General features: G+C 40.9%; 1 protein-coding gene across 1 annotated transcript in view; it reads right to left on the bottom strand.

Annotated features, from left to right (window-relative positions):
• TAF1D (TATA-box binding protein associated factor, RNA polymerase I subunit D) overlaps positions 1-27,888 on the bottom strand; it is an 815,997-nt gene that overhangs the window by 601,811 nt on the left and 186,298 nt on the right. The gene's annotated exons all lie outside the window — the stretch shown is intronic.

Here is a 27,888-nt window from a genome sequence, read left to right as displayed (position 1 = left end):
TGAAGGCACACAAGATGATGGAGTGGCATATTGTATCTAGCTTCACAAAGAGCAAATATTTTCAAAAATTGACTTGTCAGGGGAAGAGGTAGATGGACTTTCTGGGAACTTCCGATTTTCTCCATCAGAACTTTTCTGTCCTGCTTTCCAAGCACCAACCTGAACATGCCAGCTGCGATTCCACCAGAATCCATGAAACAGAGATGTCCAATGCAGCTGACATTTTGGCTCTTTCCTTCAGTTTACAGAGTGCATATCTTTACAATGAGGAATAAGTCAGCCTTTAAAAAAAAACATTATTCCTCCTGGCAGGAAAATGGAGAGCAATTCATTAGCAGCGGGAAACATTTCCAAGAAGATGAGAATAATGTTTAAGTCTCATTTTTTATACCGGTGTCTGACGTGACTTAAAATAGATATATACTAGTTCCGTTAACATTACCTTGGAACACAAACAAGAACGAGAAAAGCAGCCTCCTTTCCAGACCTTGCAATACGCCACAAGAGTTTAACCAACACCACAGTAAATGGTGCAGCTGACAGGTGACATGTGGGTCCTGAGCTGGAGATAGAGCTGAGAAAAGTTCAAGCTCCTCTAGTTTACACCAAGTAATGCCTTCCCCCAAAAGCTGATCAGGCTCTTAGGAAACACCTGCAAATATAGACCTAATTGAAACACTGACTTGCCTGCAGAGCAGATTATTATCTTGCAGAAAATATTCTTTCTGTAACTATATGCTCTTTCTGTAACTATATGTCCTTTCTGTGCTTCTCTGTTTATTCTCTGAAATTCTTCTCACTTAGTATCTTCTGCGGACACTTGCCTGAAAACAACTGTAAAGCCAACACCAAAAACTGGCTCAGTCTCAGAAATTATGAACTTCTGGCTCCTTTCTATTTACCACAACACACGGAAATTCAGAACTATTTGTACTGAAAACAGGCGAAACAAACCTGAAATCTGAAATATTTCCCCAAACTACTGAATTTTTTAAGAACACAGACTTCATTTAGAGTAAATCTGGTCCCGTACATAGTTTGAGTGGAGGAGGTTTCATCCCTTGCAAAAGACATTGTATTTGTGCCGCTCAGTTTGGGAAACAGGCAGGAGAACTCCACTGCTTGTCAGAGCCAATCTTATCGTCATTACATTCACAATCCAAAATATACTGAATATTCTTCTTAAGAGCCTGCTTTTTGCTGTGAGCGCTCGTTCCCTTCCATTCCCCATCAATAATACACAGAAAACCACTCACAGACCTGCCCGCGCCCCGTTGCTCTGGGCTCTGCTGCCATCAAGTGGAAACCAGCACAAACACTAAGGACCCCATCTCAGAAACCATGGGGTGCTGGTGGATTAACGCCTCAGGTGTCACCCGGAGGCCAAGGAGATGGACAACCCGCAGCAGAGTATGGCTGGCAGCTGCCCTTAGTCGCTGATGGCAAAGCTGGCTCCTCCAAAACGTTGCACTGAGGACCATGCCTTGGAGCAACCGGTGAGTGGTCATGCGAGTCCATTCTTTGTGAGAAATGGGCATCACTCATCCTCGTCGAAGTGTTCGAGTCAGCAGGGTCATTTCTTAATACACGTACATATGCCTAAAACCATGTCTAGATCGAGATGCCCCTCCGGAGTGTCAGGCAGCGGTGGGGCGAGGGTGGGCGAGATGGGGGCCACGGGTGGTGGTGAGGGCAAGGGCAGTGCCCTTCCCCACACGGTGATGTCCCACAGCGCCCAGCCAGAAAAGCAGAGCCGGGATAGGGACAGGGACCGGGCTCAGCCACAGCCCAGGGATGGCCAGACCACCCGCGGCAATGGGCAGGTCTCAGTCCGGCAGGAATTAAGTTCACGTTTCCCACCGACCTGAGCAAACAGCACAAGCATAGGCTGGTCGCAGCGATGCCTTGCCATCACCGCGGTTGAAGCTGAGCTGCTTTGCAGCAAAGCGTGCACAAGCGCTCGGACCAGCGGAGTGATGTGCTGCCCTTTGCTTCCTCTCCCTGTGGGCACACACGTTTTCTTGTACATCATCTTTCTGGTGCAGAGAGCAACTTCTCTGTTTGCACCATCCACAGCACGTGGAGACTTACCTGGCCGGCCTCTGTGTGCTACAGCTTCTAGAGTTACATTCACCCCACAGATGTGAATAAGAAAATATGCTAAAAAAACAAAATAGTAAAATAATTTCTGCCTCGTAGACTTTTGGAACTAGTGAGTATTGCATATAGCCGCTACTGAGGATGGAACATGTTTTCAAAGACTGAAAATGGTGTAGAAATCTTTTCTAGATATCATCCGATGAGTGCAAGGAGAGCAGCAAACGGCAGGCGTTTAACTGCTTCTCATGCAGGAGTGATCCCATTTCCCTTTCGGCCACCCACAAGGGTAGCCAACATTCCAGAACAAATCACACCACCAACAACAGTGGCCACCCAAGCACCCTAAAATGTAAAATCACTGTCCAGCTGTTCTCTCTCGCAATGACCATTTTGGGGGACAGCCCATCTCTCTGACAGCAGGGTCTCCCTGGGAGGCAAAGGCAGCTTCTAAGATTTTTTCCTAAGCCAATTTACGGAAACCACATTTGCAAACCAAATTATAATTCCAGAAGTTTAGGATGAATGTGGGCCACTGAGAGGTAGTTTGTTTTCAGTTCAGTGTAGACAATTTATATTGCAAAGCTCAACTTTTTTAGGAATGAACCTACATATAAGCTTTTCTGGTTCATGTTTACCAAGGATTCAATCATCAAGGATTCAGTCCAGCATACAGATATATTTCAGCAAAATATTTATCCATACCAATATTGATAAGATGTGTGGCAGTAGTGCTGTGATCCTTTGACACATTGAATGCCGGATTTGTAGCGAATGAGAGAACTGGATCCTTATACTTCTGTAAAGTGTGTATAAGGCACGAAACAGTCACAAAGTTCTGCTTTTTGTCCCAGGCTACTATATCATATAAGTCTTTCATAAACTCATCAGGTTTCATCCTAAATATATTCTTTTCTACTCTCTTTAGTCTCCATGTATTTGCTTCTCAGATAGTTAAAAATTTTATTATTTCCTAACTAAATTCTTTCACATGAGGTGGTTTGGGATTTTTTGTCAATTTTGTCTTTCAGTTTAAATCATCTTCACGCAGAGAATATTTTCTCCTTTATCTGGCATGTCTGTCCTGATGTATTTATATGGAGCAGCTATATTTCTTTCTAACCTTTGGTTTGGAAGGTTAAACAAGCCAAAGTCTTGCCAGATCTTTCCGCATTAGTAGTATCGAATCAGCATATACTTGCCTTCCATTGCAAAAATGTGTATGACCAAGTAAAAGAATGGCAATTGAAAATAAGGACAAAAATATTGGGAAAGAGGCACTCAGAGCCCTGTACATAGAGATGGGAACATGACAGATGTCTCTGTTCCACAGCCATAGTGAAAAATCAGAGCAGTAATTTGGTCTGAATCAAAATATAACAACATTTCTATTCAAATGTTTCTACAAAGTAAACTGGGACAAATAGTTTTGGTTTAAGTGGAAATCTCTTATTCAGTCCTAAATGAAGTGTTTAATTTGGTTGTCTTTTTGATTATTTGGTCTTTTTGTAGGCCTTGCACTCTATTGTTTAGAAAAGAGGTCTTTTTCAGATGCTGTCTAAGAATTCAGAACTTTGTAGGTTTCAGATAGATAATGTCAAAACAAATATTTCAGCAATACAGCATACTTCATTCTGAAAATGTCAGAATGAAATTTTTAGACATTTTCACAATTTATCCTCCTCTTTTGCAGTCTTAACTATTAATCAGCTTCAAAGTGACTTCACATTTTGCTTAACTGAAATGTCCAGTTAAGTTACTAATTCTCAGAAAAGCAAATGGTCCATATTTACCTGCTAGATCTGCCTCATCTTACTCTTCATCCTGGGAAAAAAAGGTGGTTGATAGCAATATCAGCAAAATGACAAGTAAAATGGAGATGGTGAACAGGATTCAGTTGTTATCTGCTTCTCCCAATACAAAAAAGCTAAGAAATAGCAAATGTCAGTAGCAGATGGCAGGTTAAAAAAAATAATATTAGTTTCACTGTAGAATTCCATTGTACAGAATATTACGGAAACTAAATGGGCTAGAGAGATACATTTGTGGAAAAGAAACCTTGGAGGATGACTAAAAACATAGACATCACCTCTGGCTCAGGAAGTCCCCAAGCTGCAAACTGAAGAAGGCTAGAAGAATATTTTGGCAAACAATTGTCGTGTGCTTTCTGTCCTCCCTGCGGATGTACTTCTGGAAATTTTCTGAGAGAATACTGAGCTAGACAGACCTTTGATCTGACCCCCTCGTCTGTTCTGAAGCGCATTAGTGCAAATAACGCAAAGAAACCGAAATAATGAAAGAACCAAGCTGGCCGCTCTGCTTGTTGAGCACAGCTGTGCTTCAATGGTACAAACCCTATTAAAAATGTCACATTTGATGTCTGCGATGCTCTTCTGAGTTCCTACTGAAAAGTGAGCAGCTCCCCTTCTGAGAGGCTTTAACAACCCAGACATTATCTGGCTTATTTCCCTATTGGTAAGCTCGTGATAGCTTGTCCTATCAAACTGTTTACTGTACCATACTAGTCTACTTTATTCCTTCTTGTCTTATGTAGGGATTCAGATCTGTTGCAAACAGCAATGTCAATAAATAAGAAGAAGGCAACCTGCTAAGGTCTTTAAGCAAAAGAAGTGGAGAGGGGAAAAACCAACATAACTTTATGTAGATGTTAACTCAATAGCTTTAAGCCCATCAAACACCAATACTTTATATGTCCCTTCACTCTGCATAAACATTTAGCACAGCATGGGGGTGAAGCTGCTTCTCAAACCCAGCTCTCCCCACTTCATGCTGCTCTCATTGCATCCTTTACAGGATGGGCTGGCAGCATTATTCTGCTTTCTCTTCTAAAATGAGCAGAGAGAAAATTAAACTGATTAGACTTTTTTTGAAGCCTCAGTCCTTTAGTTGGGTTCTTAAGCAGCGTGGTGACAGCTGTTGGTCTCACTTGAATATGTAGCCTTGAAAAAGTACTTGAAAACCTGCTCTGTGACACATAAGCACCGTATGGAAATCACTGTCAGTGGAGTCGAAGAGCCAGTGCATGGAGCACTGCAAGAAGAGTCAGACTAAGGAGGGGACATCCCTGGTTTTGTAACACCTGTAACAGCTGTTTCATTAATTATTACTCAAAAGAGCAACTATTTTTGCCACTAAGCATACTAAGTGCCTTCCCAAAGAAAAAGATTATAATCCTATAATAAGTATAAAAGTGAAAGAGGTTCTCCAGCCTTGGTTCATGGATCACTTGCTAGAATTTTGTAGAGGTAAAAAAATACAATTGGTACCTTCTTCTGATTCCCAGCTGCATTAAAAACTGCAGATATTCAATATTGTCAAAATATTTCCTCTGTCAACAGCTGCTGATTTTGTTACTGGAATGGTGCAGTGCTGTAATTGGGAGTTTATTGCCCATGATGGTAAAGGGGGTGACAGAGTTCACAAAAGACTACGTGAATCACACACCAAAAAGCAAGGTAAGGCTGCAAAAGAAACATTATGCAATGACTCATTGCTTAAGGACTATGTTAATTAAATATTAATCAGACCCTGAAGTGTCATATTAAGAACTACTGAGCTCACTTAAATTTGTGGCCCCAATCACAGCTACAAAACACTCGGAAATGTGCCCAATGAGACACAAAACACACTGCTGAAGTACTTGGGCATAGTTCTTCAACTCAGTGCATGCTACTGCATGAAGGGAGGGAAAATGAGGAAGAAAAATCAGGGTGGAGAATGACATGCAGCCATAAGCATTTATGCCACAGAAAGATGCTACTGTTAGAGGAATAGCGAGAGGCAGGTAGACGTGGAGAAAGAAGAGAGGAGGCCGCTGTTAGTAGGGAAGGTGCCAGGGAAGGGGCAGCCAAGGGGAAGGGTGGGCTCAAGATGAAGGAAGCCCACCAGTGTCCTGCACTGCAGTAGTCTACTCTTGCCTCTACCCTACTGCTCCCATGCAGTGCCAGCCACTTAGACGGGAAATCCCCCAGTAAGGCTTTCATCCTAAAGAAGAGGTCTAAAACAAGTCAGGTGTTGGAGCAGCAAGTGGGAAGCCGATCCTGGTGGTCTGCTCTGAAGTGGAGGGTCATACTGACGCAGAAGTGGCTTCTTGGTGGGTGTTCAGAAAGTCCCACCTGGGTCCCTTGTTTCATCTCTGTTCCTCAATTCTCATTCTGTAAAATGAGAATAGCTCCCCTCCATCCTAAAGAATTTTGTGACAGGAAATACATGCCTGGATATTCTGAAATGACTGGATGAAATGAAGCGTTATAAAAAGCCACATGGAAATTCTCAAAAGGAAATCAAAAATTTTTGTTTTCAGAGCAGATTTTTAAATTTTTACAGCAATAAGGAATGGGAGTCATTCCCTGAATGAGGGAAAAGCTGATGATGAAAGAGGTCCTGCAGAGAAAGAAAAAGTATTTGATAATGCATGGGATAATTAAAAACTATGTAATAATGCAGCTGGACAAGAAGTCTGACATAGGATTGTGCAGTGTTTCATTTTTTAGTGCTAGTCTTGCAATTTTAATAACGTTCATTTACTTCTGACTGGGTAACAGACATCAGAGAGATCTCATATCACTAAATGATAGAGCATTCACTCCTTAATTGATCTAAAATATGCAGTAGGTCTTTGCAGACAGTGAGATGCACGTTTTTTAAAGTACCTTTTTTAAGGTACCATCAAATACTTCGGAGGTTTGAATTTCAGTAAGCGTATCTGGCATTGAAATTACTGGTTGCTTCATTGTAGTTTTGTGCACCAGGTAGCTCAGAAGTACAGCGGTAGGGTTGGTGAATCCATCTGAGTTTTTATCATACATATACATACATTTACAGACACACACACACGCACTTGTACACACACGCACGCACCATTACCTCTTGCATTATAACTTTCCCTTTGTCTGACTTTCTCTCATTGAGGGTATTTTAGAGTTTTCAAAATAACTTCAATTATGGTCTCCTGCACTGTATTTCTCTTTAAAAATGTTTGCCTTTGCCATTTCTGCTCAGTTTGGTGGTCTCTGCAAATTTGACAAGAGGGCACACTCTGTCACCTCCTCCAGATTGTTGGTAAAGATGCAGAACGGAGCAGGTCCCGGAACAGACCCATGCAGCATCCCACTTGTTAATGGCCTCCAAGGTAGAGTGTGACCCATTAAACGTAACCCTTCAAGCCTAATCGTGCAACCAGTTTTCACCCATTTAGTTTTACCCCCATACACATCATAGTGCCCTAACTTGTATCATGCTTGGTTTATTCATTTTCCTGTACACAGTCCTATGTAAGACCTATCAAAAGTCTCGTGTAACAAAGCTGCATACAGGTGTATATAGGAATTTGTGTTCTCCTAGGAGACAAAGTAATTTGCATCCTAAAAAATGTCCTTACAATAACAGTAAGTAGTCTTATTAATGCGGTGATTGTGAGAACGCTGCGAGACAGAAAAAAATCCAGGTTCACATGGCACAGGAACAAAAGAGGACAACAGTCATTAGCAGAGATGTTGAAAGAAAAAAAGATGACTTAGAAAAAAGACAGTGAATGCTAATTCTCTGCTGCCCATCATTATTTCAGGGAAACTGGACTCTTTCCAAAGCCAGGCACTTTGTGCATTGCTATGCAGCAATGAAAGAGCCATTTGGGGTCAGCAGTAACTGTAAAATAAATGGACAGCAAAGGAGTCCCTCATTACTCAGCTTGACTGGAGACAGAAGAATATTTGATGATCACTTTTATATTCTGTCCCTGAAGCTGACCACAATTAAGCCAAGCCAAAATGATGATGGTTAATGGGATGCCACTGAGATTCAAACATTATGTAGAATCCCATGGTATGTGAAGTCAGAGCCAGTAACACATTTCTGTGGTCTAATTAAAAACAATAACGGAAATTTAATGAACACAGTGTTAGTGCAATGGGAGAAATTTGGATTAAAAATATTGTCCTACCGAGAGAAGATGGAACATTTGTGAGAGCTGAAGAAAAGCCCAGAAGGCCAAAGGATCAAAAGGTCAAACGCATTTCACTATTGCTTTTAGTTTCCTGTAGGAATTCTAAACAGAAGGATCTCCAAGAAACTTGGTGCAAGAAAAATAGCTTCAGCAGCACCTGAAACTATAGTGGGCAAAGGTATTTCAATGGCATTCATTGTAGCCTGAAAGAAGAAATTGCTCACTTCTCTGGGTGAAACGTATTAACCTCTAACAGGCAGTGAGTCAATAAAAATGACTTAAGACTTCTTTCTGGCCTTAAACTCTGTGAATCTATGAATACCAGATGACACTCGTGCAAAGCCAACTGCTTGTCATTCATACCATGATCTTCTTTATGTTTCCTGAAGTATTAAAAGGACAATGTTCTTCTTCTCTATCTGCCCACTTGCACATCTTAAAAAGAGTTTGTAATCATATGCCAGAGACTTTGTGAGTTGTTGCTACCCTCTGGATGACCTACTTGGAAGCTGTGAACATGGGATACGTGCGCAGAATTGCAGCTATTCTGCTACCAGCACATGATAAAAGCGGGAATACAACTAGGCCCTGGTTCTTTTATTTTTACCAAATCCTTCTTTCCAAACTATGGATTTCACATAAATCCTGTAGGTCTCACAGCTCTGTTAGGACATAAACAGCAACAGTGACTACAGAACATGAGCCCTGGTTTTATTCCCATCACAAGACACAGAAGAAGGCAAGGGCATCTTCAAGTGGAACAATTCCTTAGTCACAAAGTTTTGAGCACATACTACCATGAAAAGGTCTTCCACAAGGTAGGGAGCAAAAGATAAGTGTCTCTTAGGGCGGATGTAGGAGCAGGAATGCTTTTCCAAAAGCCAAGATGGATGGGAAGGGTGGCAGGCAGAGGGAGGGGAGGTTGTTGGGAAGTCCTCTCTCAGTGCTCAGGCATCAGGGTTAGGGAAAGGACCCCAGGTCTCCCCCTGCCTGCAGAAATCAGCTGCTGCCCTGGAGGGTCAGAGCGGGTTTATTGCCCTGCTGCAGCCCCGATCAGAGGAGTCTGCAACTTGCGCGATGCCAAGGGCTTTCCATTTGCACCTCAGCTGCTTTTCCCTCGCAACACTGCGATCTGCCAGTTTTCTGTGCAGCTTTGCACCTTCATACCCCAAGGGTGCTGGGGCAGAGTTTTGCACCCTTCTATCCAAAATGCCATCATCCTCCCAGCTTTGCACTCCCAGTTCTGGAACACAGCCATGGCTGTTGCATTGGATTTCTCATGAGACGCAATTGCTACCACTGTGTGAACCACCCTTTTTGGCCTTCTCTCCCTCTTCACCCTTTGTTTTCTGACTTTTAGTGTATCACGTTATGTTAGGGAACATGTAGTGCCTAGTAGCTGCCAAGAGGAGATGGCAGTGTTTTAGGTAGCCAACAAGCATTGCCGGGCAATACATGTGCAAAAAGCTGAGGAGCCAGTTAGCACGGGCAATGCATATGCAATCAAAATGTGCTCTGACGATTATGATTAGCTTAATAAGGGTGACTGATAAAGAGGTGGCATGCAACAGGGTGAAACCATATAGTTACTGTAGGAAGAATATCTGGGAGGGATCACCAGCTGCACTGCAGAGGAAGACTATCTGGGAATGCCCACCACCATCACCACTACCACCACTACCACCACTGCTTCACCTCCCAGCTAGCTGCCATGGTAAATGCACTTTTCTCTTTCCCTTTCCATTTTTCCTTTTTCATATCCCTTTTCTCCTTCCTTTTTTTATTTCCCATTTCCTTTTCCCTCTTCTCTTGTGCCCTTTCTTAAATTTGTAGGTTTTTTAGTCTTTCCTTGAAAATGGTCATTCCCACCAGAGCTGATGTCCTTTGGTTCTTTACATCATCAGCCATATCCAGACACTCTCTGTAAAATATCCATGTGGATGTTGTTGAATAAAACAGCTGGGTAATCAGACACTTTAGTGATTTATTGCTGGTGCCTAGGGTGCCTAAGGTTTCCACTTTTAGGTTTGTAATGATTTCCTCTGAATTAATGCCTAATGAGCCTAAAAGGTCTTGCTGCTTCTTGTCTGTTCTTTTTTCATTTAAAAAATCTTGTCCACAAAACACTGTATCTTTCTCTCTGAGCCAAATATTTCTTCTTTCAAAAAACTGTCCTCTCTGCCTCCCTTGCTTTCATCTAACAGCCTGGAAGAATACTTACTGGCTAGTTACTGTGTCAGAAGCGCTACCAGTCACCTCTGCAAACCGTTTTATTACCCATTTGTGGGAGGCAGCATGCACCAGTAGACAAGGCAGTGTGCTAAGACTCAATACTGCTGGGGTCTATTCCTGTCTGTGTGACTCCCTCTTCTGTGCTTTTTTGGCAAACCTCTGTGCCTTAGTTCCTTTATCTGTGGTAAAGAGAGCATTGATACCAGGTTCTTAATGTTGTCTGCAAAGTACTTTGATTCTAGAGATGAGAAGGGATTTAGATAAGTATGGGCATTTTTTGTTAGATCCGGCTTGTTGACAATTAAATCTTTATGAGCAAATAGGTCCTAAAATTAGACCATTATGAGGTCAGCTTATTTCATTTCACCAAACCTAGGAACTTTGTGACAGCTGCGGAGGGAATCTGCTGGAAGATTCATGGAGAGGTGCCCAGTCAGATTCTGCTACCGTTACTTTATACAATCAGTGCAAATGAAGCATTCCTGATTCCCAGATAATTATTGGAAGTGTGACTTATTTTGCCTGTTTTACCCATCTAGAAAGTAGGAATCTAATTCAGACATCTAATTTCCTGCTGTAGTTGAGAGGAAGAGAGCCAGATTCCTCGAAGAGCAGTCCATCCAACTGTTAGGATACGACCCTGCACAATGGCGTCTATATCTGGTATCTGCTTATCGACTAAGCATTCTGTAAGTGCAGTGTCCTAGCATTATATGTACAGTTTTGTAGTTGCATTTCTTTGGTTGCTCATAATCTCTTTGTGAAGAAGCAGTCTGCTGAAATCCTTCTTCTCAGTTGCTTTCAAGAGAAGTCCTCTTGGGCGACTGCAGAAATTCTTTCTACTATGTCTTAAATTCATGATTTGACATTTTATGCTGTTGTATTTCTTCCCCGTTTCCAGTACTTTGAATCTAAATATCATCTATTTATTTCTTGTGGATAGCCTGAACCTCTTCTATATTAATCACTTCCCATAACACAATGCCATAAGCAAGTTTTGTCAGCATGTTTCCAAATTTAATCCTAAAATGATGTGAAAATATTTAAGAAATCAGTCGCTAAACTACTCCTTGAGGAACTCCACTCCTGACTTTCCTCCACACAGTACATTCCCCTTCAAAAGTACCTACTGCTGTCTCTCCTCTAACTAATTCCTTATTCACCTGAAATTTCTTCTGCTAATTTGCATCTTCTCCAATTTCCCATATGGCGTGGTAGGCCAGACAGATGACATGGATGGCATTTCTTTTGTCTAGAAAAGGAGTTAGCAAAGAAGGATGTCAGGCTATTCAAATGCGATTCACATTCAGTAAACCTAAGCTGCAATTTATCTCATTCTCCATTTTTTCATTGTCTCCGGTTTCTTTTTCCATCAAAATATGTGTCAGGGCCCTGAGGGCACTAATAGGCCATAATTGCCCTGACCAGTCTTGCCTGAGGCCTCCACCCACCCCTTCCAGCTCCTCTGGGAACCGCCAGCCCTGGCTGTTCCCTGACAATATGTTCTTAAACTTGTCATACCTTTGAGATCAGAATAATGGGCCTGCAGTTACATAAATAACACTTTTAACCATCCTTAAATAGCATCACTGCATTTTCCTGCTTTCCCTGACTTGAGATCTCTGTTGGAAGTACTGCTATTACACCAATAGCTTTGTGTATTCTCAGGTCTCTTTACAGAGAAATCTGTAATGGAGATGACACTCTCTCCCTCACCTGAACTCATCAATCTCTCTGACGTTTTTGTGTGCACCACAGTTCTGGTAATTTTTATATCTATATTCTTAATCACAGAGCTGTCCTTCCTTTGCCCATGTGTTCAGCATCATCGTCTCTTTACTGACAACTGAGAAGTACAACAACAATTGATGCTTCATCAGAAAACTTTTTTTCTGTAGATCCTCATTCAGTTAGGTCGTTAGGTACATGCCTAACTTAGAGGCCAGTGGGAATATTTGCATGTTTAAACACTTCACTCTATTGGACACTTGCACCCAGTTGCCAAGCTTGCTGTCACAAGATTGGTGACATCCTGCACTTCAGCTCACATAATGTAGTCTGCAGGCATCTCAAGGAGCTGACACAGGTGTCAAGAGACACTTTCCAAGGCTAAATATTGGAGCTTGCATTTTAATACAGTACATTATTACAGGCAAATATTCTCGTCTAGCAGCCATGCACCATATGGTTATCTAGTTTCAAGCAGATTGCTAACCCCAGACCTCCTTAATGCAAATAAATCATGGCATTCTCTTAATATATTGGAGACTGCATCTGTTATACTGCACCTGTCACTACTGTGGCAACAGAATGATTTATGGTTCTAAACTTCAGCTCGTTACAAAATGGCACACGGATAGACACAAGTGCCGCCATCAGTTTTGGGGACAGATGGAAATGTAGCAGTGTCATAAACTTCAAACATTATTTCCTGATAATATCAAAGCTCTCTGATGGACAGTTCTTTTGAGAAACGCACCTAGAAACTGGTTACTCACCAACACCTACATGTTTCTTTGATAACTTGAGCTATGCTTAGCATCTGCTGGTTTAACTAACTTGTCATTTATGACATGAGGTTCATCTAAAACATTTGACCACAGTGGAGAAATGAAGATCAGTACATAGCTTTAGAGTACAAACAAGAAAAGAACCTCTCTAATTATTTGTTGCTTGCAACTCAGTTTAAAGGTGATTTTGAAGGAATTGATTGTGTGTATATATGTGTATATATATACACAGCTTAGAGAAAACAGACCTACCACTTGTTCAAGAACCAGTAACGAAATATATTCATAAGTTGGTGAACAAAAAACAACTGCAGTCTTGTTTTTAAGTTGCTCTTTCTTGAAGATAGGATGAATTTCACCTAACCTTACCAATCTAATATAAACATGTATGTCTCTTTTGGCCCCATGGAAACTGAAAGGTATTTCCTCCCATGTTAAAAATAAATGTCAAAGATAACTACCTCTTAAGTAAGTGCAGAAGACCTTTCTTGTAGTATGTGCCAATATTTAATCACATAAAAGAAGATCAACTCCTAGAGCTTTCTAAACATTAAGGTTAGGAATTAGCATAGCTTGCTCAGAATAAATTATTAATTCATCTGTTTGCCCTAATTTTTTTCACAAGCTCTTTGCCCTAGCTTCCATCTATCAGTTGACTGTACTATCATGTATTACCAAGAAACAGGATGGATCCAAAGCCTGTGGAAATCTGACACTGTCGTGGTTTAACCCCAGCCAGCAGCTAAGCCCCACACAGCTGCTCGTTCACTCCCTCCAGTGCAATGGGGGAGAGAATTGGAAGAGTAAAAGTGAGAAAAGCTGCAGACACAAGCAAAGCAAAACCAGGAATTCCTTCCCCACTCCCCACGGGCAGGCAGGTGTTCCAGCCATCTCCAGGACAGCAGGGCTCCAGCACGCGTAACCGTTACTTGGGAAGATGAACACTGTCACTCCGAGCATCCCCCTGCCTCCTTCTTCCCCCAGCTTTACATACTGAGCATGACATCGTACGGTCTGAGATATCCCTTGGGTCAGTTGGGGTCGGCTGTCCCGGCTGTGTCCCCCCCAACTCCTTGTGCCCCCACAGCCTCCTCGCTGGGGGAGTGGGGTGAGGAGGAGAAAAAGGTCTTGACTCTGTGTAAGCCCTGCTCAACAATAATGAAAACATCTCTGTATGATCAACACTGTTTTCAGCACAAATCCCAAACATAGCCCCACGCTACCTACTATGAAGAAAACTAACTCTATCCCAGCCAAAACCAGCACAACTTATTTGAATAAATTTTGAAACAAGTCTTTCAGAATCATAAACCGTTTAATAGTAAATAGAAAATACTACAAAAAGCAATCTCAATCATCCTTCATTGGTTTAGATCTACAGTGGGAAAACTACCCTACAGAAGTTATAAACGTATTTCTGATGTGTGAAACTACACATGCAGGGAAATCTGCATACAGAAATAAACATTCTTCCTATTTTATCTTTTGTTTTCTGTATTTTAACTATAGGCTATTTCAACTTGAAACACAGCAGTCTGAAAGCAAGTGGGAAAGTTGGTAAAAATTCTCAATGAAATAGAAAAGACAAAGACATCATTGCTGTCTGAAAATATGCAAGAAAAAGCTATTTTTAGTTGAGTTTAAAATGTTTCTGTAGATTACCACCAATTATATACAAACAGACTTATTTAACAAATTGTCATGGTTTAACCCCAGCCAGCAACTAAGCACCATGCAGCCACGCGCTCACTTCCCCCTCACCCAGTGGGATGGGGGAGAGAATCAGGGGAAAATGTAAAACTCATGGGTTGAAATAAAGACAGTTTAATAGGACAGAAAGGAAGAAAATAATAAAACTAATAATGATAACAACAAAAACAAAATGGCAATAATAAAAGGATTGGAATATACAAAACAAGTGATGCACAATGCAATTGCTCACCACTCACTGACCCATGCCCAGTTAGCTCCCAAGCAGTGATGCCTCCCCAGCCAACTCCCCCCAGTTCATACACTGGACATGACGTCACACGGTATGGAATACCCCTTTGGCCAGTTTGGGTCAGCTGCCCTGGCTGTGTCCCCTCCCAACTTCTTGTGCCCCTCCAGCCTTCTTGCTGGCTGGGCATCAGAAGCTGAAAAATCCTTGACTTAGTCTAAACACTACTTAGCAACAACTGAAAACATCAGTGTGTTATCAACATTTTTGTCATACTGAATCCAAAACATAACACTATACCAGCTACTAGAAAGAAAATTAAATCTATCCCAGCTGAAACGAGGACACAAATCAATGGCTGTCAGATTGATATTCTTTAGGAAAATTACTAATGTTACCAATTTTCTAAATTTAATCATAAATTTTGTAATATTTAGTGCTTTTCTTGTAGTTCCAGATTCTTTGAATACAGGAATAATGTGGTAATTCCAGGCTTCACTGGAAGCCAAATTGTTTCTAATCCCTAAGAGCTAAAGAGAAAGCAGCATGCCAAGGGACAAAAACCAAAGAGCTAACAGAAGGATCAATTAAATCTGTAGGGTTTTTTATCCCAAATCATAGTTATTGGAACTACTAGGATTTAGCAGTGCTGAACTACTGTTAAGGATACAAAAAGGCTATGCTTGCATCACTTGGCATCTTATTATATTGTCATTATGTCATTATATGATTATATTCTCATATGCTATGTTAATCAATGGAATCTGAGGGTTGAAAGTAGAATTTGGTTTGTGAGACAATTTTTCTTATGTTATTGGCAGTCCTTTATCCCCCTCCTGAGATACATACTGGTCTCAGAAAAGACTGGAACCCCAGGCAGTACCCCCAAAGAAGTCAGTTTAGCAGAATCACTCAAAAAGAGAGCAGCAGCAATGGTAAGAGATTCAGAAAATATGGCCTGCCATAAGAAGTTGAAAGAATCAGAATTTTTTAACCTAAGTCAAAGAAAAGAGAGCACGTTTGTATGCTTTTGTATAAAATATTGCCTAAAAGTGGAAAGGACTAAGTCATTCTGCATTCCTGTAATAGACAAGATGAGAAGTCACAGGATTAAGCTGCAGCAAGGATCATTTAGGTTAGATACTAGTAAATGTAATTTGATATAGTTTTATAATAATAACCCTTTGACCTGTCCGTCACGATTCCTACCACTGAATGTGTGTTAGGGAAAAGGGGGATTTGTATAGAGGTTATTTATATTATTGGCAACCGGAAAAAAAAAAATGGCATTCAACTGTAGACCTGAATAACTTCCTAGACTCTTTGATTTGTGGAAAGTGAAAAGACCAAGAAAGCAGAAAAGTGGAAATTAAGTGGTGACTTACAGCTGCTTTTTCCATACCCTTCCAGTGTACATTTTATCATAATGAATCCATAATGCATCCTAGAGGAATTATCCCATCATTCCCATTCAATTAAAAAAAATTAATCAGTCTCTTTTTGAACCACACTAATCCAGTCCCTTTTAAGACATTAAGATCTAATTTATACACTCAATCGTAAGTTTCACATAACCAGTTGCATTACAAGACTTTGATGTAAAGGGCTCATTATGCCAACCGCCAAAATTATAAATAAATTTCTGCCATTTGCAACTCTTGTTTCAATCCAACCTAGAAAAATTAAGTAGTTACGTTTATTTACTCCTTTTACCTGGAGGTATCAAAGTGCTTGTGAAACTTTAATTATCCTCACAATAATCAAAAAAATTAGCAAAGTGTTAGTGTGACCTATTTAAACCACAAGAAAACAGAATGACAAAGACTGTCACTTTCTTGAGATCATGTGAAAAAAGTAGCTATCATTAGAGCAGATTAAATAAGTCTTTTCTATTCACTAGATAACGCTTCCTCTCTAACCGTTATAACGTCATGATTGTTTATTTATGGCACAATTGTGCTGAAATAATTCCACTACATTGCAATAACTGATGGAAATAAAATTAGAATCTGGTCCATCAAGTGTGGCATTTCTACTTCTGGTGGCATTTGCCCTTTGTCTCAATTTTAACACACAAATTTGGTGTTTCATAATAGTGTCTGATCAGATCGAGCTTCCAGAGCATCCAATTCACTGAAGCTGAAATTAGAATTCCTCACTAGGGAGAACCAGACTCAATGGAAGCGGTAAAAGGTCAGCTACAAGATATTTTGCTTTCTAAACTGCATGTGGAAATTATATTATTTGTGCAGTACCACAATAGGATGGATGTCCATTTGACAAGGTAACAATACAGAATCCTCACTGTGCTAATACCGCCTTTCAATAACGTAATTACTTCATTAAATGAGGTACCTGATACTTTAATTAAAATCAAGGAATAGAAAGGATTTTAAAATTATTTAATTGCTGTCCACCTGCATATACTTGGAAAAATAACAATGGATTATCTACAGGTTGAGTAGAAACTCATTGCGGCAAAGAGTCTTTTCAGAGACAGTGATTTGCAAGTTTGCCACCTTTGGCTGTCTCATTAGATTCCATACCAAAGATAAAACACCATGTTGAATGTTTTTATTAATGTGCTCAGCTACTACCTGGGAGTTGCACTGTCAGTCTAGACATACAAAGCTTTCTGAATGACAGAGTAGAAAACAGTTTTCTCAAAACATTTTTCAGGGTTGCTCTCAAGTAGGTTTATAAAAATGAAACCATATCAGCCACAATTTCATTTTGGTGAATTCTAGTGAATCAGTCTTTGCTAAGTTTACATTTAGCTGACTTCAGTATCTTTTTCTCTCTTGAAGAGACGTAAAACTATATTAGGTTCCTGAATTACTGTTGCTAGACTTCATCCATACCTATTACAGCATAGAAATTAAAGATTTTTTAAAAAGCCTAACACTTCTATTTGTCATTCAATAAGTCTAATCTTTCCTTATCATTCTGGAGTGATTCTTAGGGGATGATTCTGAATGCTTTGACAAATCCAGTTCCAAATTCCCCTAACAATGAGTGTACACCAACTCTTTGACCAACATTTCACTATAGGAGATATCATTGTTAACATTTTTACTGATAGTTTAAGATATCTCTTACAAACTGTTTCTAAGGTTCTTCAGATTCAGCCGATCATGTCCTGTCCCCTGCCTTATCATAGAATCATAGAATGATTTGGGTTGGAAGGGACCATTAAAGGTCATCTAGTCCAACCCCCCTGCAGTGAGCAGGGACATCTTCAACCAGATCAGGTTGCTCAGAGCCCCGTCCAGCCTGACCTTGAACGTTTCCAGGGATGCGGCATCTACCACCTCTCTGGGCAACCTGTGCCAGTGTTTAACCACCCTCCTCATAAAAAATTTCTTCCTCTTTTTGTTTAAAACCATTACCCCTTGTCCTACCACTACATGCCGTATTAAAAAGTTTGTCCCCATCTTTGTCATAAGACCCTTTAAGTACTGAAAGGCTGCAGAGTCTTCTCTTCTCCAGGCTGAACGCCACCAACACTCTCAGCCTGTCTTCACAGGAGAGGTGCTCCAGCCTTCTGATCATCTTCATGGCCCTCCTCTGGACTTGCTCCAACAGGTCCATGCCCTTCTTATGTTGGGGGCTGCAGAGCTGGATGCAGTACTCCAGGTGGGGTCTCGCAGAGCAGAGGGGCAGAATTGCCTCCCTGGACCTGCTGCCCATGTTTCTTTTGATTCAGCCCAGGATACAGTTGGCTTTCTGGGCTGTAAGCGCACATTGCTGGGTCATGTTGAGTTTCTCATCAACCAACACCCCCAAGTCCTTCTCCTCAGGACTGGTCTCAATCTACTCATCACCCAGCCTGCATTTGTGCTTGGGATTGCCCCGACTCAGGTGCAGGACCTTGCACTTGGCCTTGTTGAACCTCATGAGGTTCACAGGGGCCCACCTCTCAAGTTTGTCCAGGTCCCTCTGGATGGCATCCCATCCCTCAGGCATGTCGACCACACTACACAGCTTGGTGTCATCTGCAAACTTGCTGAGGGTGCACTTGATCTCACTGTCTGTGTCATGTCTGTGTCACTGCTGAAGATATTAAACACTACTGGTCCAATATGGACCCCTGAGGGACACCACTCATCACTGAACTCCATCTGGACATTGAGCCGTTCACCACGACCCTCCAGATGCAACCATCCAACTAATTCCTCGTTCACCGAACAGTCCATCCATTAAATCCATATCTCTCCGATTTAGAGAGAAGGATGTTGTGGGGAATGTGTCAAAGGCCATGCAGAAGTCCAGATAGATGACATCCGTAGCTCTTCCCTTGTCGACTGATGCAGTCACTCCATCACAGAAGGCTGCTAGGGTGGTCAGGCAAGACTTGCCTTGGTGAAGCCATGCTGGCTGTCTTGAATCACCTCCCTGTCCTCCATGTGTCTGGCTGACACTGAATCATTATGCCTCATGCTTTGTGCACTCTGGACTCCTGTACCTTTTCACGCTAGGAACTATATGTTCTCCCTGCCCCAAGGGCATTAACTAGTCTGTAGTTCTTTTTTTCTCTTATTTTGTTTACTTTTACTTTTTCTAGGAAGATAATATGATTAACATCTTCCTGGAAAATGTCAGGCAGCATTCACTCCACTCTAAGTCAGCTATACCAGTTCCCTTCTCAATTTATTATACAACCAGTACTTCTATTACTGGCAACACCATTATTACTCATTAGTTGTACTGCAGGAACACTGCAGTGCCTCAGCTTCATCTTGTTAGGCACTCCAGCAACACACAGCAAATAATTGAACCTGTTCTCAAGAAAAAAAAGGGGAAACAATGGATATGACAGATAAATGAGAGGAAATGCAAACTAATCACAGGAAATATTTTATGCCAAATTTATTACAAAGGGGAAAACAAAGACAACTAATGTAATTCTGGTGACAGGTAGGTGAACTACTCTGTATATGTAATTACAAACAAGATGCTTTCTTCTCCAAAATATGAATAGGCCAGTCTGGAAAAGGCAGTGCATCCTGGAGCAAAGGAAGAGTGTGAACCTTTTTTCTCTTCTGCAGGCAGGAGGGCTTATAGCAAAGCAGATACAGAGCTTTCAACACATTTGTAGAATCCTTCTAGCCTATATTGTGATTTACATTACCAGATGTCCATGTACTCCCAGTTCTTCATAACCAGCTTGGTATTTATATACTGTGATCTCCTTCAGGGCATGAAGAGACCCTTGAATCCCTAAAAGTCCCTGTTGAAATAGAACTTCACTGGCTTTAATTCTTTTCAGGAAATCACATTTCTTTTCAAATCCAATATCATCTGCCCTCTGGTGCATTCACAATTCATCTCTGTGTTGTGAGTATGGTCATAATGTTTGAAGGGCAGTAATATTCTGAAAAATAATATTCTGAAAACTAATATTCTGAAAAGAACCCTCTAATGGCACCGTATGGTTGCACCTTTTATTGTCTCCTTGATGTCTCTAATGCAAGCTGTTTACTTTGGCATATTTGAAATGTTAGTTGTCCTAAAACTTGCTGCAGACTGATTTGATAATCATGCCAAGTTCTTTCTATTTCTGATGTCTTCAGTCCTAATAATTCAACTCATTTATCAGTGGCAGTAAAGGAATGGAATGCCTCTTGTTGTGCAGCGCTCGCAGAAGTATGAGTGAAAGAACTTTATCAATGTTACGTGTCCCGAAAGTACTATGAAACACTCAGCATGGTTCCTATATGTTGTACTTTTGAATTCACACAACTGTAACCATTCTATTTTGTCCACTTTTCTGATTTTCACTGTATTTTCAGAGTACTCCTTGACACCGATGCGTTCTGCCCAATGAGGACACAATGCTCTAATGGTCACACTGAAAAGCAGATCATCAGAAACAGAAAGATTAGTTTCAGTCCTTTGTTAATCATAAACTTATATTCTGCTTTTGAGAAATTAAACTTGAGGAAGACTCAAAATTATGTGATCTAGGAATCTGCCTGCACATATTTCCCACAACATTTAAGTGATTTTTTCAGGTGAAATTGTCACAAATGTAAATAAAAAGTCAATGTTCCTCTGGAAAAGCTCAGCTTATGGTTACCATTTGCATCCACTTTCAGACTTCACAGCTCCTTGATGAATTACTCTTTATATTGCATTGGACACATTCTGAACCAGTGTGACTCATTTTCCTGTGCTGGCGATCCTGCCCTATCACAACACAAGAGCTACTAACCTCAGAGCCAATATACAGTTAATTTGGAAAAGGAAATCAGCTTGCCATACAACAATTTAACATGAGGTGTGGATAAATTCTGAAGAGAGCTTGAAAGAAGAAACAGAAAAAAGCACTTGACTGAAGAGTGCAGGTCATCTGAAAGAAGTTGTGCAAAAATGAGCCACTAACACTGGAGTTTGTTTTCATGGAATTTGATATCACAAGGACTTCATTATTTTTTAAGTTTATCATGAGAGAAGATAGTTGGTTCAACACGTGACAAAATAATGCAGCTAGCAAGGTCACAAATACACTTCTGCAATTTGGCTACCTTTATATAGGTACTACATCTTTCATACCTGTGTGGCAAGACAGTTTCTACTCTGCACTGTGGTAAAATCTACAGCAAATGCTTATTTTTTCTTTGTAGCTTCAACAAAACTAAAAAACTGAAAGAAAAAAATGTAAGTAAAACATGGATGCGTAATTGTCTTTATTTTGTATTCTGTACTTTATCTACTCATCAAGTATGGGTAATGATTTTTTTCTCTATACTCTCTAAGCCTGTATGTTCATAAACCTGGAAACTGGATGCAAGTTTTACAATATTTATATTTGTATAGTGATTAGTATGCATTCCATAATATACATATGTTCATTTTTTCCTTCTAGTCATACTTCAGTGCTATACACAGAATCAGATGTACTGATGCAGTTTGGTCCACTATAAAGCACAGTGAACAAAGCAGTTGGGCATTTTGATGCTTTTATGACTTAGTGAAACTAAAATGTAAATGCATACTGAAGTTATGGGCTTGAGCTTAGATGTTTCAAAGGAAGGGGGAGAAAAAAGGAGCTATCATAGGCAGCAAAAGACAGCTGTCATGTTCAAGTACAATGTCCTACAGGATAAGGATCCCCACAGCCCCCGAGTCCTTTGAGGGAATTCTCTTTCTTTTACAAATTCAGACTGCGACTCCTAATGCTACAAATAGCCTGTTTCCATCCTTCATGTTGTAGTCTGTTCATACTCTCTCCGACTGCAAATAAAGAATACCCTGTAATCTGTTTCTTGAACAGAAGCAAAAGCAAAATATTCAAGCCCTGTAATATCTTAGTTTCTTTGATCACAGCTGGGTGGCAATATAGATTAGATAGACTAATGACTTGTAATGAAGAAATATTCCCCACACATTCAAACACATTTACCTATCATTTTTCTACCTTCCCCAAGTAACATGAAGAAATCCAGACAGCCTTTTTAGAAAAAAAAGTTTATACAAAAGTGGATGAAACATCAGCTAAAACCAGCAGGCACCAGGTAACTATGTTACTAATTAGCTGTGATTTTTCTTTCAAGCCTTTGTCTAACCAGCCTATTTAGATTGCACTGTACCATTAGACTGTCTCTTCTCTCTGTGGGTATACTTATATTCCAGGCTCTGTAATCCAATGATAAGAAGGTTTTTGGAAGTCATTTAGTCTTTAAGTCATATCAAATATATAAAGACAGGCAACAAGGAGCAGGATGCAAGACTCCTTTCCTCTCACCAGAGCATGTCCTCTTCTCACCAGTCTGCAGAATCCACCCCTCTGTTTTTTATTCTGGTCTTATTAACCTTGAATTCTTCTACACACAGTAGCTTGATCAAGCCTCAATAAAAGTGACAGAAAGTACATCCTTGTTGTGGAAGAGTGTTTTAGATCACTTAAAGAATCATTGTCAAAAGTATTAGCAAAAGTGATTTTAACGTGAATTCGTAAAAGTGTGACTTAACAGAGTTTGATGGCAAGGTTCATTCTATTACTTACTACATGGAAGAAACATACAAAGGAAAATTGAGTTAGAATAGATTTAGAATTATTTACACAGAGACCGGAGATGCAAAAAGGTGAGATCCTCCCATTGAGTCATGACGTTCAGAATGGACTCCCTTGCATTTTAAACTCCTTCTCAGAGAGGAGTCTAGGTGCAGCTGGATCCAGACTTAGTCCCAGACTTGGTCAACTGTTTATGTCTAATGGAATTAGCTACATGGATTTCATTAGACATTCATTAAGCATGCTATCAGCCACTTACCAAGGATCTGTTGCAAATAAGGGGTCCCTTAGTCTCAGGTAAGGAATCTCAAACCTTGATGTTAAAGAAGCACCTTCCATCTGTGCGTCCAGTGTTAGTTTGCTCCATAGTTTGAACCCTAAGTTTCCCAAAGCAGAGACTCAGGCATCAAATCTTATAAAAATAAATAATTTAATAGAGTGGTACAGCAGCAGGATCAGCTTGAGCTGGGTGCCTCTGGAGGAGGGAAGCAGGGGGAAGGGAGGACCCGAACAAAGAAATCCCTGGGCAATTATACCCTTACAGATTATTCACCTGCCCCTCACGTACTCTTCACACTCCAGTAGTGATTCTGGTCTGAGATCTTCTGCCCCTTATTGGATTCTTTCACTGTTGCCAGACAGGCTGCTATCTTGTTTAGTTGCAGCTGCTGTTGATGGCTGTAGCCTCCTTATCTCCTGGTTTGCACTGGCTCTGGAGGCCTTGTTTTGCTTGAGTAGGTACAAGTTCAGTACACGTTTAGTAAATCTAAGCAAAAGTTTACAGCTTGTGGCCTAAGGCTTCAGCAAATCTAGCTACTCATGCTAAGTAAGTAAAGCTAAGCAAGTGGCATAGTAAATCACACAGCATTATAACCAAGTGATTCATTCTATTTAAAACTTACTTATTTAAGCTGAATGACTATTATCTCTTAACATGGAGAGGTGTACCTGCTCAAGGGGAGAGTTGCCTGGCGTGCAGTCCAGTTGCTGTCCAGGGAGAACTCAAATTGGGCTCATCTAGCGATCTGTCCTTGGTAAAAGATCTCGTTGCTTCGAGAAGCAACCTTGAGAGGCGTCCCAGCTCAAGGAGAGATCACTGCCATGCAGCCACACTGCCTAGCAGGGAGAGCTCAAAGAAGGCTCACTTAGGCTGTCATATTTACGGGATAAACTGGTTGGTTTGTAGTCAAATTGCATACAATGGGAGAGGTATGCATGAGATTCCTTGTACCCACAACTTTCTTTGTTCCTCTATAAATAAGTCTTGTAAAAACACCCACTACTGATGTGTTAATCTTATGATCAGTGTTCCAAACTCATATGCATCGGTGCTCGCTGCGCTCTGCTCTTTTGGGGGTCTCCTAGAGGAGTTCTTGGCCCTTTGGAGCCTGTACCAAACTGCTGCTGGTTTGGGGGAGTTGAGTGCATCCATCACAGCCCTACCAGAGATCCTCTTGATTTTGGAAGGGTAAATATCTCACACCACTGCCATCAAAGTCCAACATTTGGTTCTCTGATTCCTGAAAGACATAGGAATTGGGCATAATACAGACACACGCTCCGGTAAAGCCAGGTTCCGGCTCAAATACAGCTCTGCATCTTGTTTTTCCTATTGCTTTCTCCAGTAGGGCCCTTCAATGTGATATGCAAACTCAGAAGACTGTCAGTGTAATGTAAAAGAGCAGTGTTGGAGAATTTTCATGTTAGTACTTCTGGCAGCAAAGACAGGAAAATAACAGCAACATTAAATAAACTGTGATAATTTAAAAATACTTCTAAAATCCTCTAATCATTGTATCACTCAGTCTTTTTGTACATAGAATTTCTTGATCAGAAATGGGAAACAGTAAACTATAACCAAAAGGTTCAAAATGTAGTAAGAATGTGGCAGCCATTGAACACAAAGATGTGGCAATGGGCCATATCCCATGGGTTATGGCCTGGATTGAAGAGAGGCCAGCAGAGCTGGTTGATATTCAGGGATCACCACCTCCAAGCTCAAGAAAGATCCATCCCAACAAGTTGAAAATCAAGCAAAGGTAGCAGGAGGCCTGCACAAGTGAGGAAGGAGCTCCTAACTGAACTCAGACTTAAAAAGAAGCATACAAGAGGTGGAAGCAGGGGTGGGTTAGGAAAGCCAAGGCCATCCTGGAGCTGAAACTGGTGAGGGATGTGAAGGGCAACAAGAAAGATTTCTACAAGTACCTTAGCAGCAAAAGGAAAACTAGGGAAAACATGGGCTCATGGCTGAATGGGGCAGGGGAATTGTTGACAAATGACATGAGAAAGCATGAAGTTATCAATACTTTCTTTGCCTCAGTCTTTACTGGTAAGCCTGGTCTTTAGGAATCCCAGGCCTCTGAGACCAGAGGGAAGACATACCTTCAGAGGAGGAGGACCAGGTGAGGGAGCACTTAAACGAACAGAAGTCCATGGGGCCTGATGGGTTGCACCCACAAGTGCTGAGGGAGCTGGCTGCTGTCACTGCAAGGCCATTTTTTATTATCTCTGAAAGGTTATGGCAGCTGGGAGAGGTTCCTGAAGACTGTAAGAGAGCAAATGCACTCCTATCTTCAAGCAGGGCAAGGAGAAAGATCCAGGGAACTACAGGCCAGTCAGGCTCACCTCAGTCCCTGGGATGGTGATGGAGCAAATAACCCTGGAAAAGATTTCCAAACTTGTGAAGGACAAGAAAGTGACTGCGACTAGTCAGTATGGATTTACAAAGGGGAAATCGTGCTTAGGCAACCTGATGGCCAACTACAACAAGGTGACTAGCTTGGTGGATGACGTGAGAGGAGTGGACGTTGCTTAGCTCAACTTTAGTAAGGCTTTTGACACTGAATATCTTCCATAACATCCTCATCAACAAGCTGAAAAAGTACAGGTTAGATAAGTGGACAGCAAGGTGGATTGAAAACTGGCTGAACAGCCAGGTCCAGAGGGTTGTGATCAGCTGCAAAAAGTCCAGTTAGAAGCTAGTCACTAGTGGTGTGCTCCAGAAGTCAATACTGGGGCCTACACCTTTTAGCATCTTCATTAATGACCTGGATGATGGGACAGAGTGCACCTTCAACAAGTTCACAAATAATACAAAACTGGGAGGAATGGCCGATAGACCAGATGGGTGTGCTGTCATTGAGATGAACCAGGACAGGTTGGAGACGTCGGATGAGAGTAACATCATGAAGTTCAAAAGAAGGAAATACAAAGTCCTGCTCCTGGGGAGGAATAACACCAGGCACTAGTACACGCTGGGGGCTGAGTGACTGAAAACCATCTTGGCGGACAAAGATCTGGGGGTCCTGGTGGACAGCAATGCTGATCATGAGCCAGGAAATGTGTGTCATGGCAAAAAAGGGCAGCAGCTTCCTGGGCTGCATTAGAAAGAGTGCTGCCAGCAGGCTGAGGGTCTACTCAGGACTGGTGAGGCCACATCTGGAGTACTGAGTCCAGTGCTCCCCAGTACAAGACAGATACACACTTACTGGAGTAAGTCCAGAGCAGGGCCACAAAGACCATTAGCAGACTGGAACTTGTTTCATACCAGGAGAGGCTGAGAAAGATGGGACTGTTCAGCCTGGAGAAGAGATGGTTCAGGGAGATCTCAGTGATGTGTATAAATATCTGGTGGGAGGGAATGAAAAAGAGGCAGCCAGACTCTTCACAGTAGTGCCCATGGAGAGGACAAGACATAATGGGAACAAATTAAAAAAGGTGAAATTCCATCTGCTGTCGCTCAACCTGCTTGAGCAGGGGGATTGGACTTGATGATCTAAAGAGGTCCTTTCCAACCTAAATGATTCTGTGATTCTATGACAAAACAGCAATGAAAAATCAACTAATTTCTCCAAAAGTGACTGTGTTCATGAATTAAGACATAGTAAAATATGCTGAATGCCTCATTTTCAGGAAATAAAATAGCAGTTTTGTCTTACAGAAAACCTAGTATCACAAAGCACTGAAATAAAAGCGCAATGTTTCTACAGAAACACTATGTAGCTCTGGAAATTAAAATTCTCTGTAGAATTATGAGTATCAGTCATCTTGAATCACATTGGAACATATTGTTGTGAGGAAAGATAACAGACTGTTAAATCATAGGAAATACAAATATCTTTTAAAAACCTTGCTTTCTCATTTAAGAAAGCCTTAAGAAAATTCAAAGCTTACAGAAAGTATTATTATTGAAGCAAAAGTTATCTAACAGTAACCATCAAATGAAGATGGTCAGACCGTTTTTTTAACAGTCTGCTAAAAAAGTATGTATTTTTAATATATCATACCTCCTATGATATTTGTCATAGATAAGCAAAGTAAAAAATATTCTGAATTTAGAAGTAGGAATAAAGCCCATGCCTTCTGATTCTGTTTTCTCTGTTTCTTGAGTTAAAGTTTTAGAGCAGGGATCTCTGTGTAGTGTCTGATGAGGCTTCAGATCCTATGTGCATCCTGTAGGAGTCACTACAATGCAAATAAATAAGTATAGCATGGAAGGGACAAGTTGAAAAAGAGACAGAAAAAAGAAATAACAGAAATAAAATCGATGTAAGGTACTCACAGACTTTTGAAGTGAAAACAAATTTCAGGAAAATTCTCAAAAAAATATTACATATCTAAGACAATTCATAACTTACTGTAAAGAAGATACACAGCTTTTTCTTCTCTTTATAACACCCTTGCCTCAAGGAAAGGGCGTTATAAAGCATAGTCAGTCTTTCTGGATGACAAAGGAAAAGGAATGGAAGGGTGGTGCATTCTGGAAGTTTTAAGGGAGCCATAGCATTCTGGAACATCCAGGTAAACCATGGCACTGTAGATACCATAAATCAGAAGGCCAAGGTGATCCTTTTATCCCATTTCCAGAAGGGCAAAATCAGTTGGTTCTGTTTGCTGAGGACAAGCAGAAAAAAAGAGGTAGGGTTTGGGTGCCTAAACACTGGTGTCTGGTACCACAGTAGACACCATAAGGTAACTGAGATATCTGCTAGCATATATGAAACATAGAGGAAAATAAGCAGGGGCAGAGGAACACGTCCAGATGAGAAAGAAATCATTTAGTGGCACATACCATTGCATTATTACTAGTTACAGAGCTTCAAAAAATAACATAAAGCTTCTTAGATTT

The sequence above is a fragment of the Accipiter gentilis genome, chromosome 19, assembly GCF_929443795.1.
Source record: "Accipiter gentilis chromosome 19, bAccGen1.1, whole genome shotgun sequence".
In the NCBI taxonomy this organism is placed as follows: Eukaryota; Metazoa; Chordata; class Aves; order Accipitriformes; family Accipitridae; genus Astur; species Astur gentilis.
Note: the sequence above shows the minus strand (reverse complement) of the source record. Positions and strands in the feature narration are given on the sequence as shown.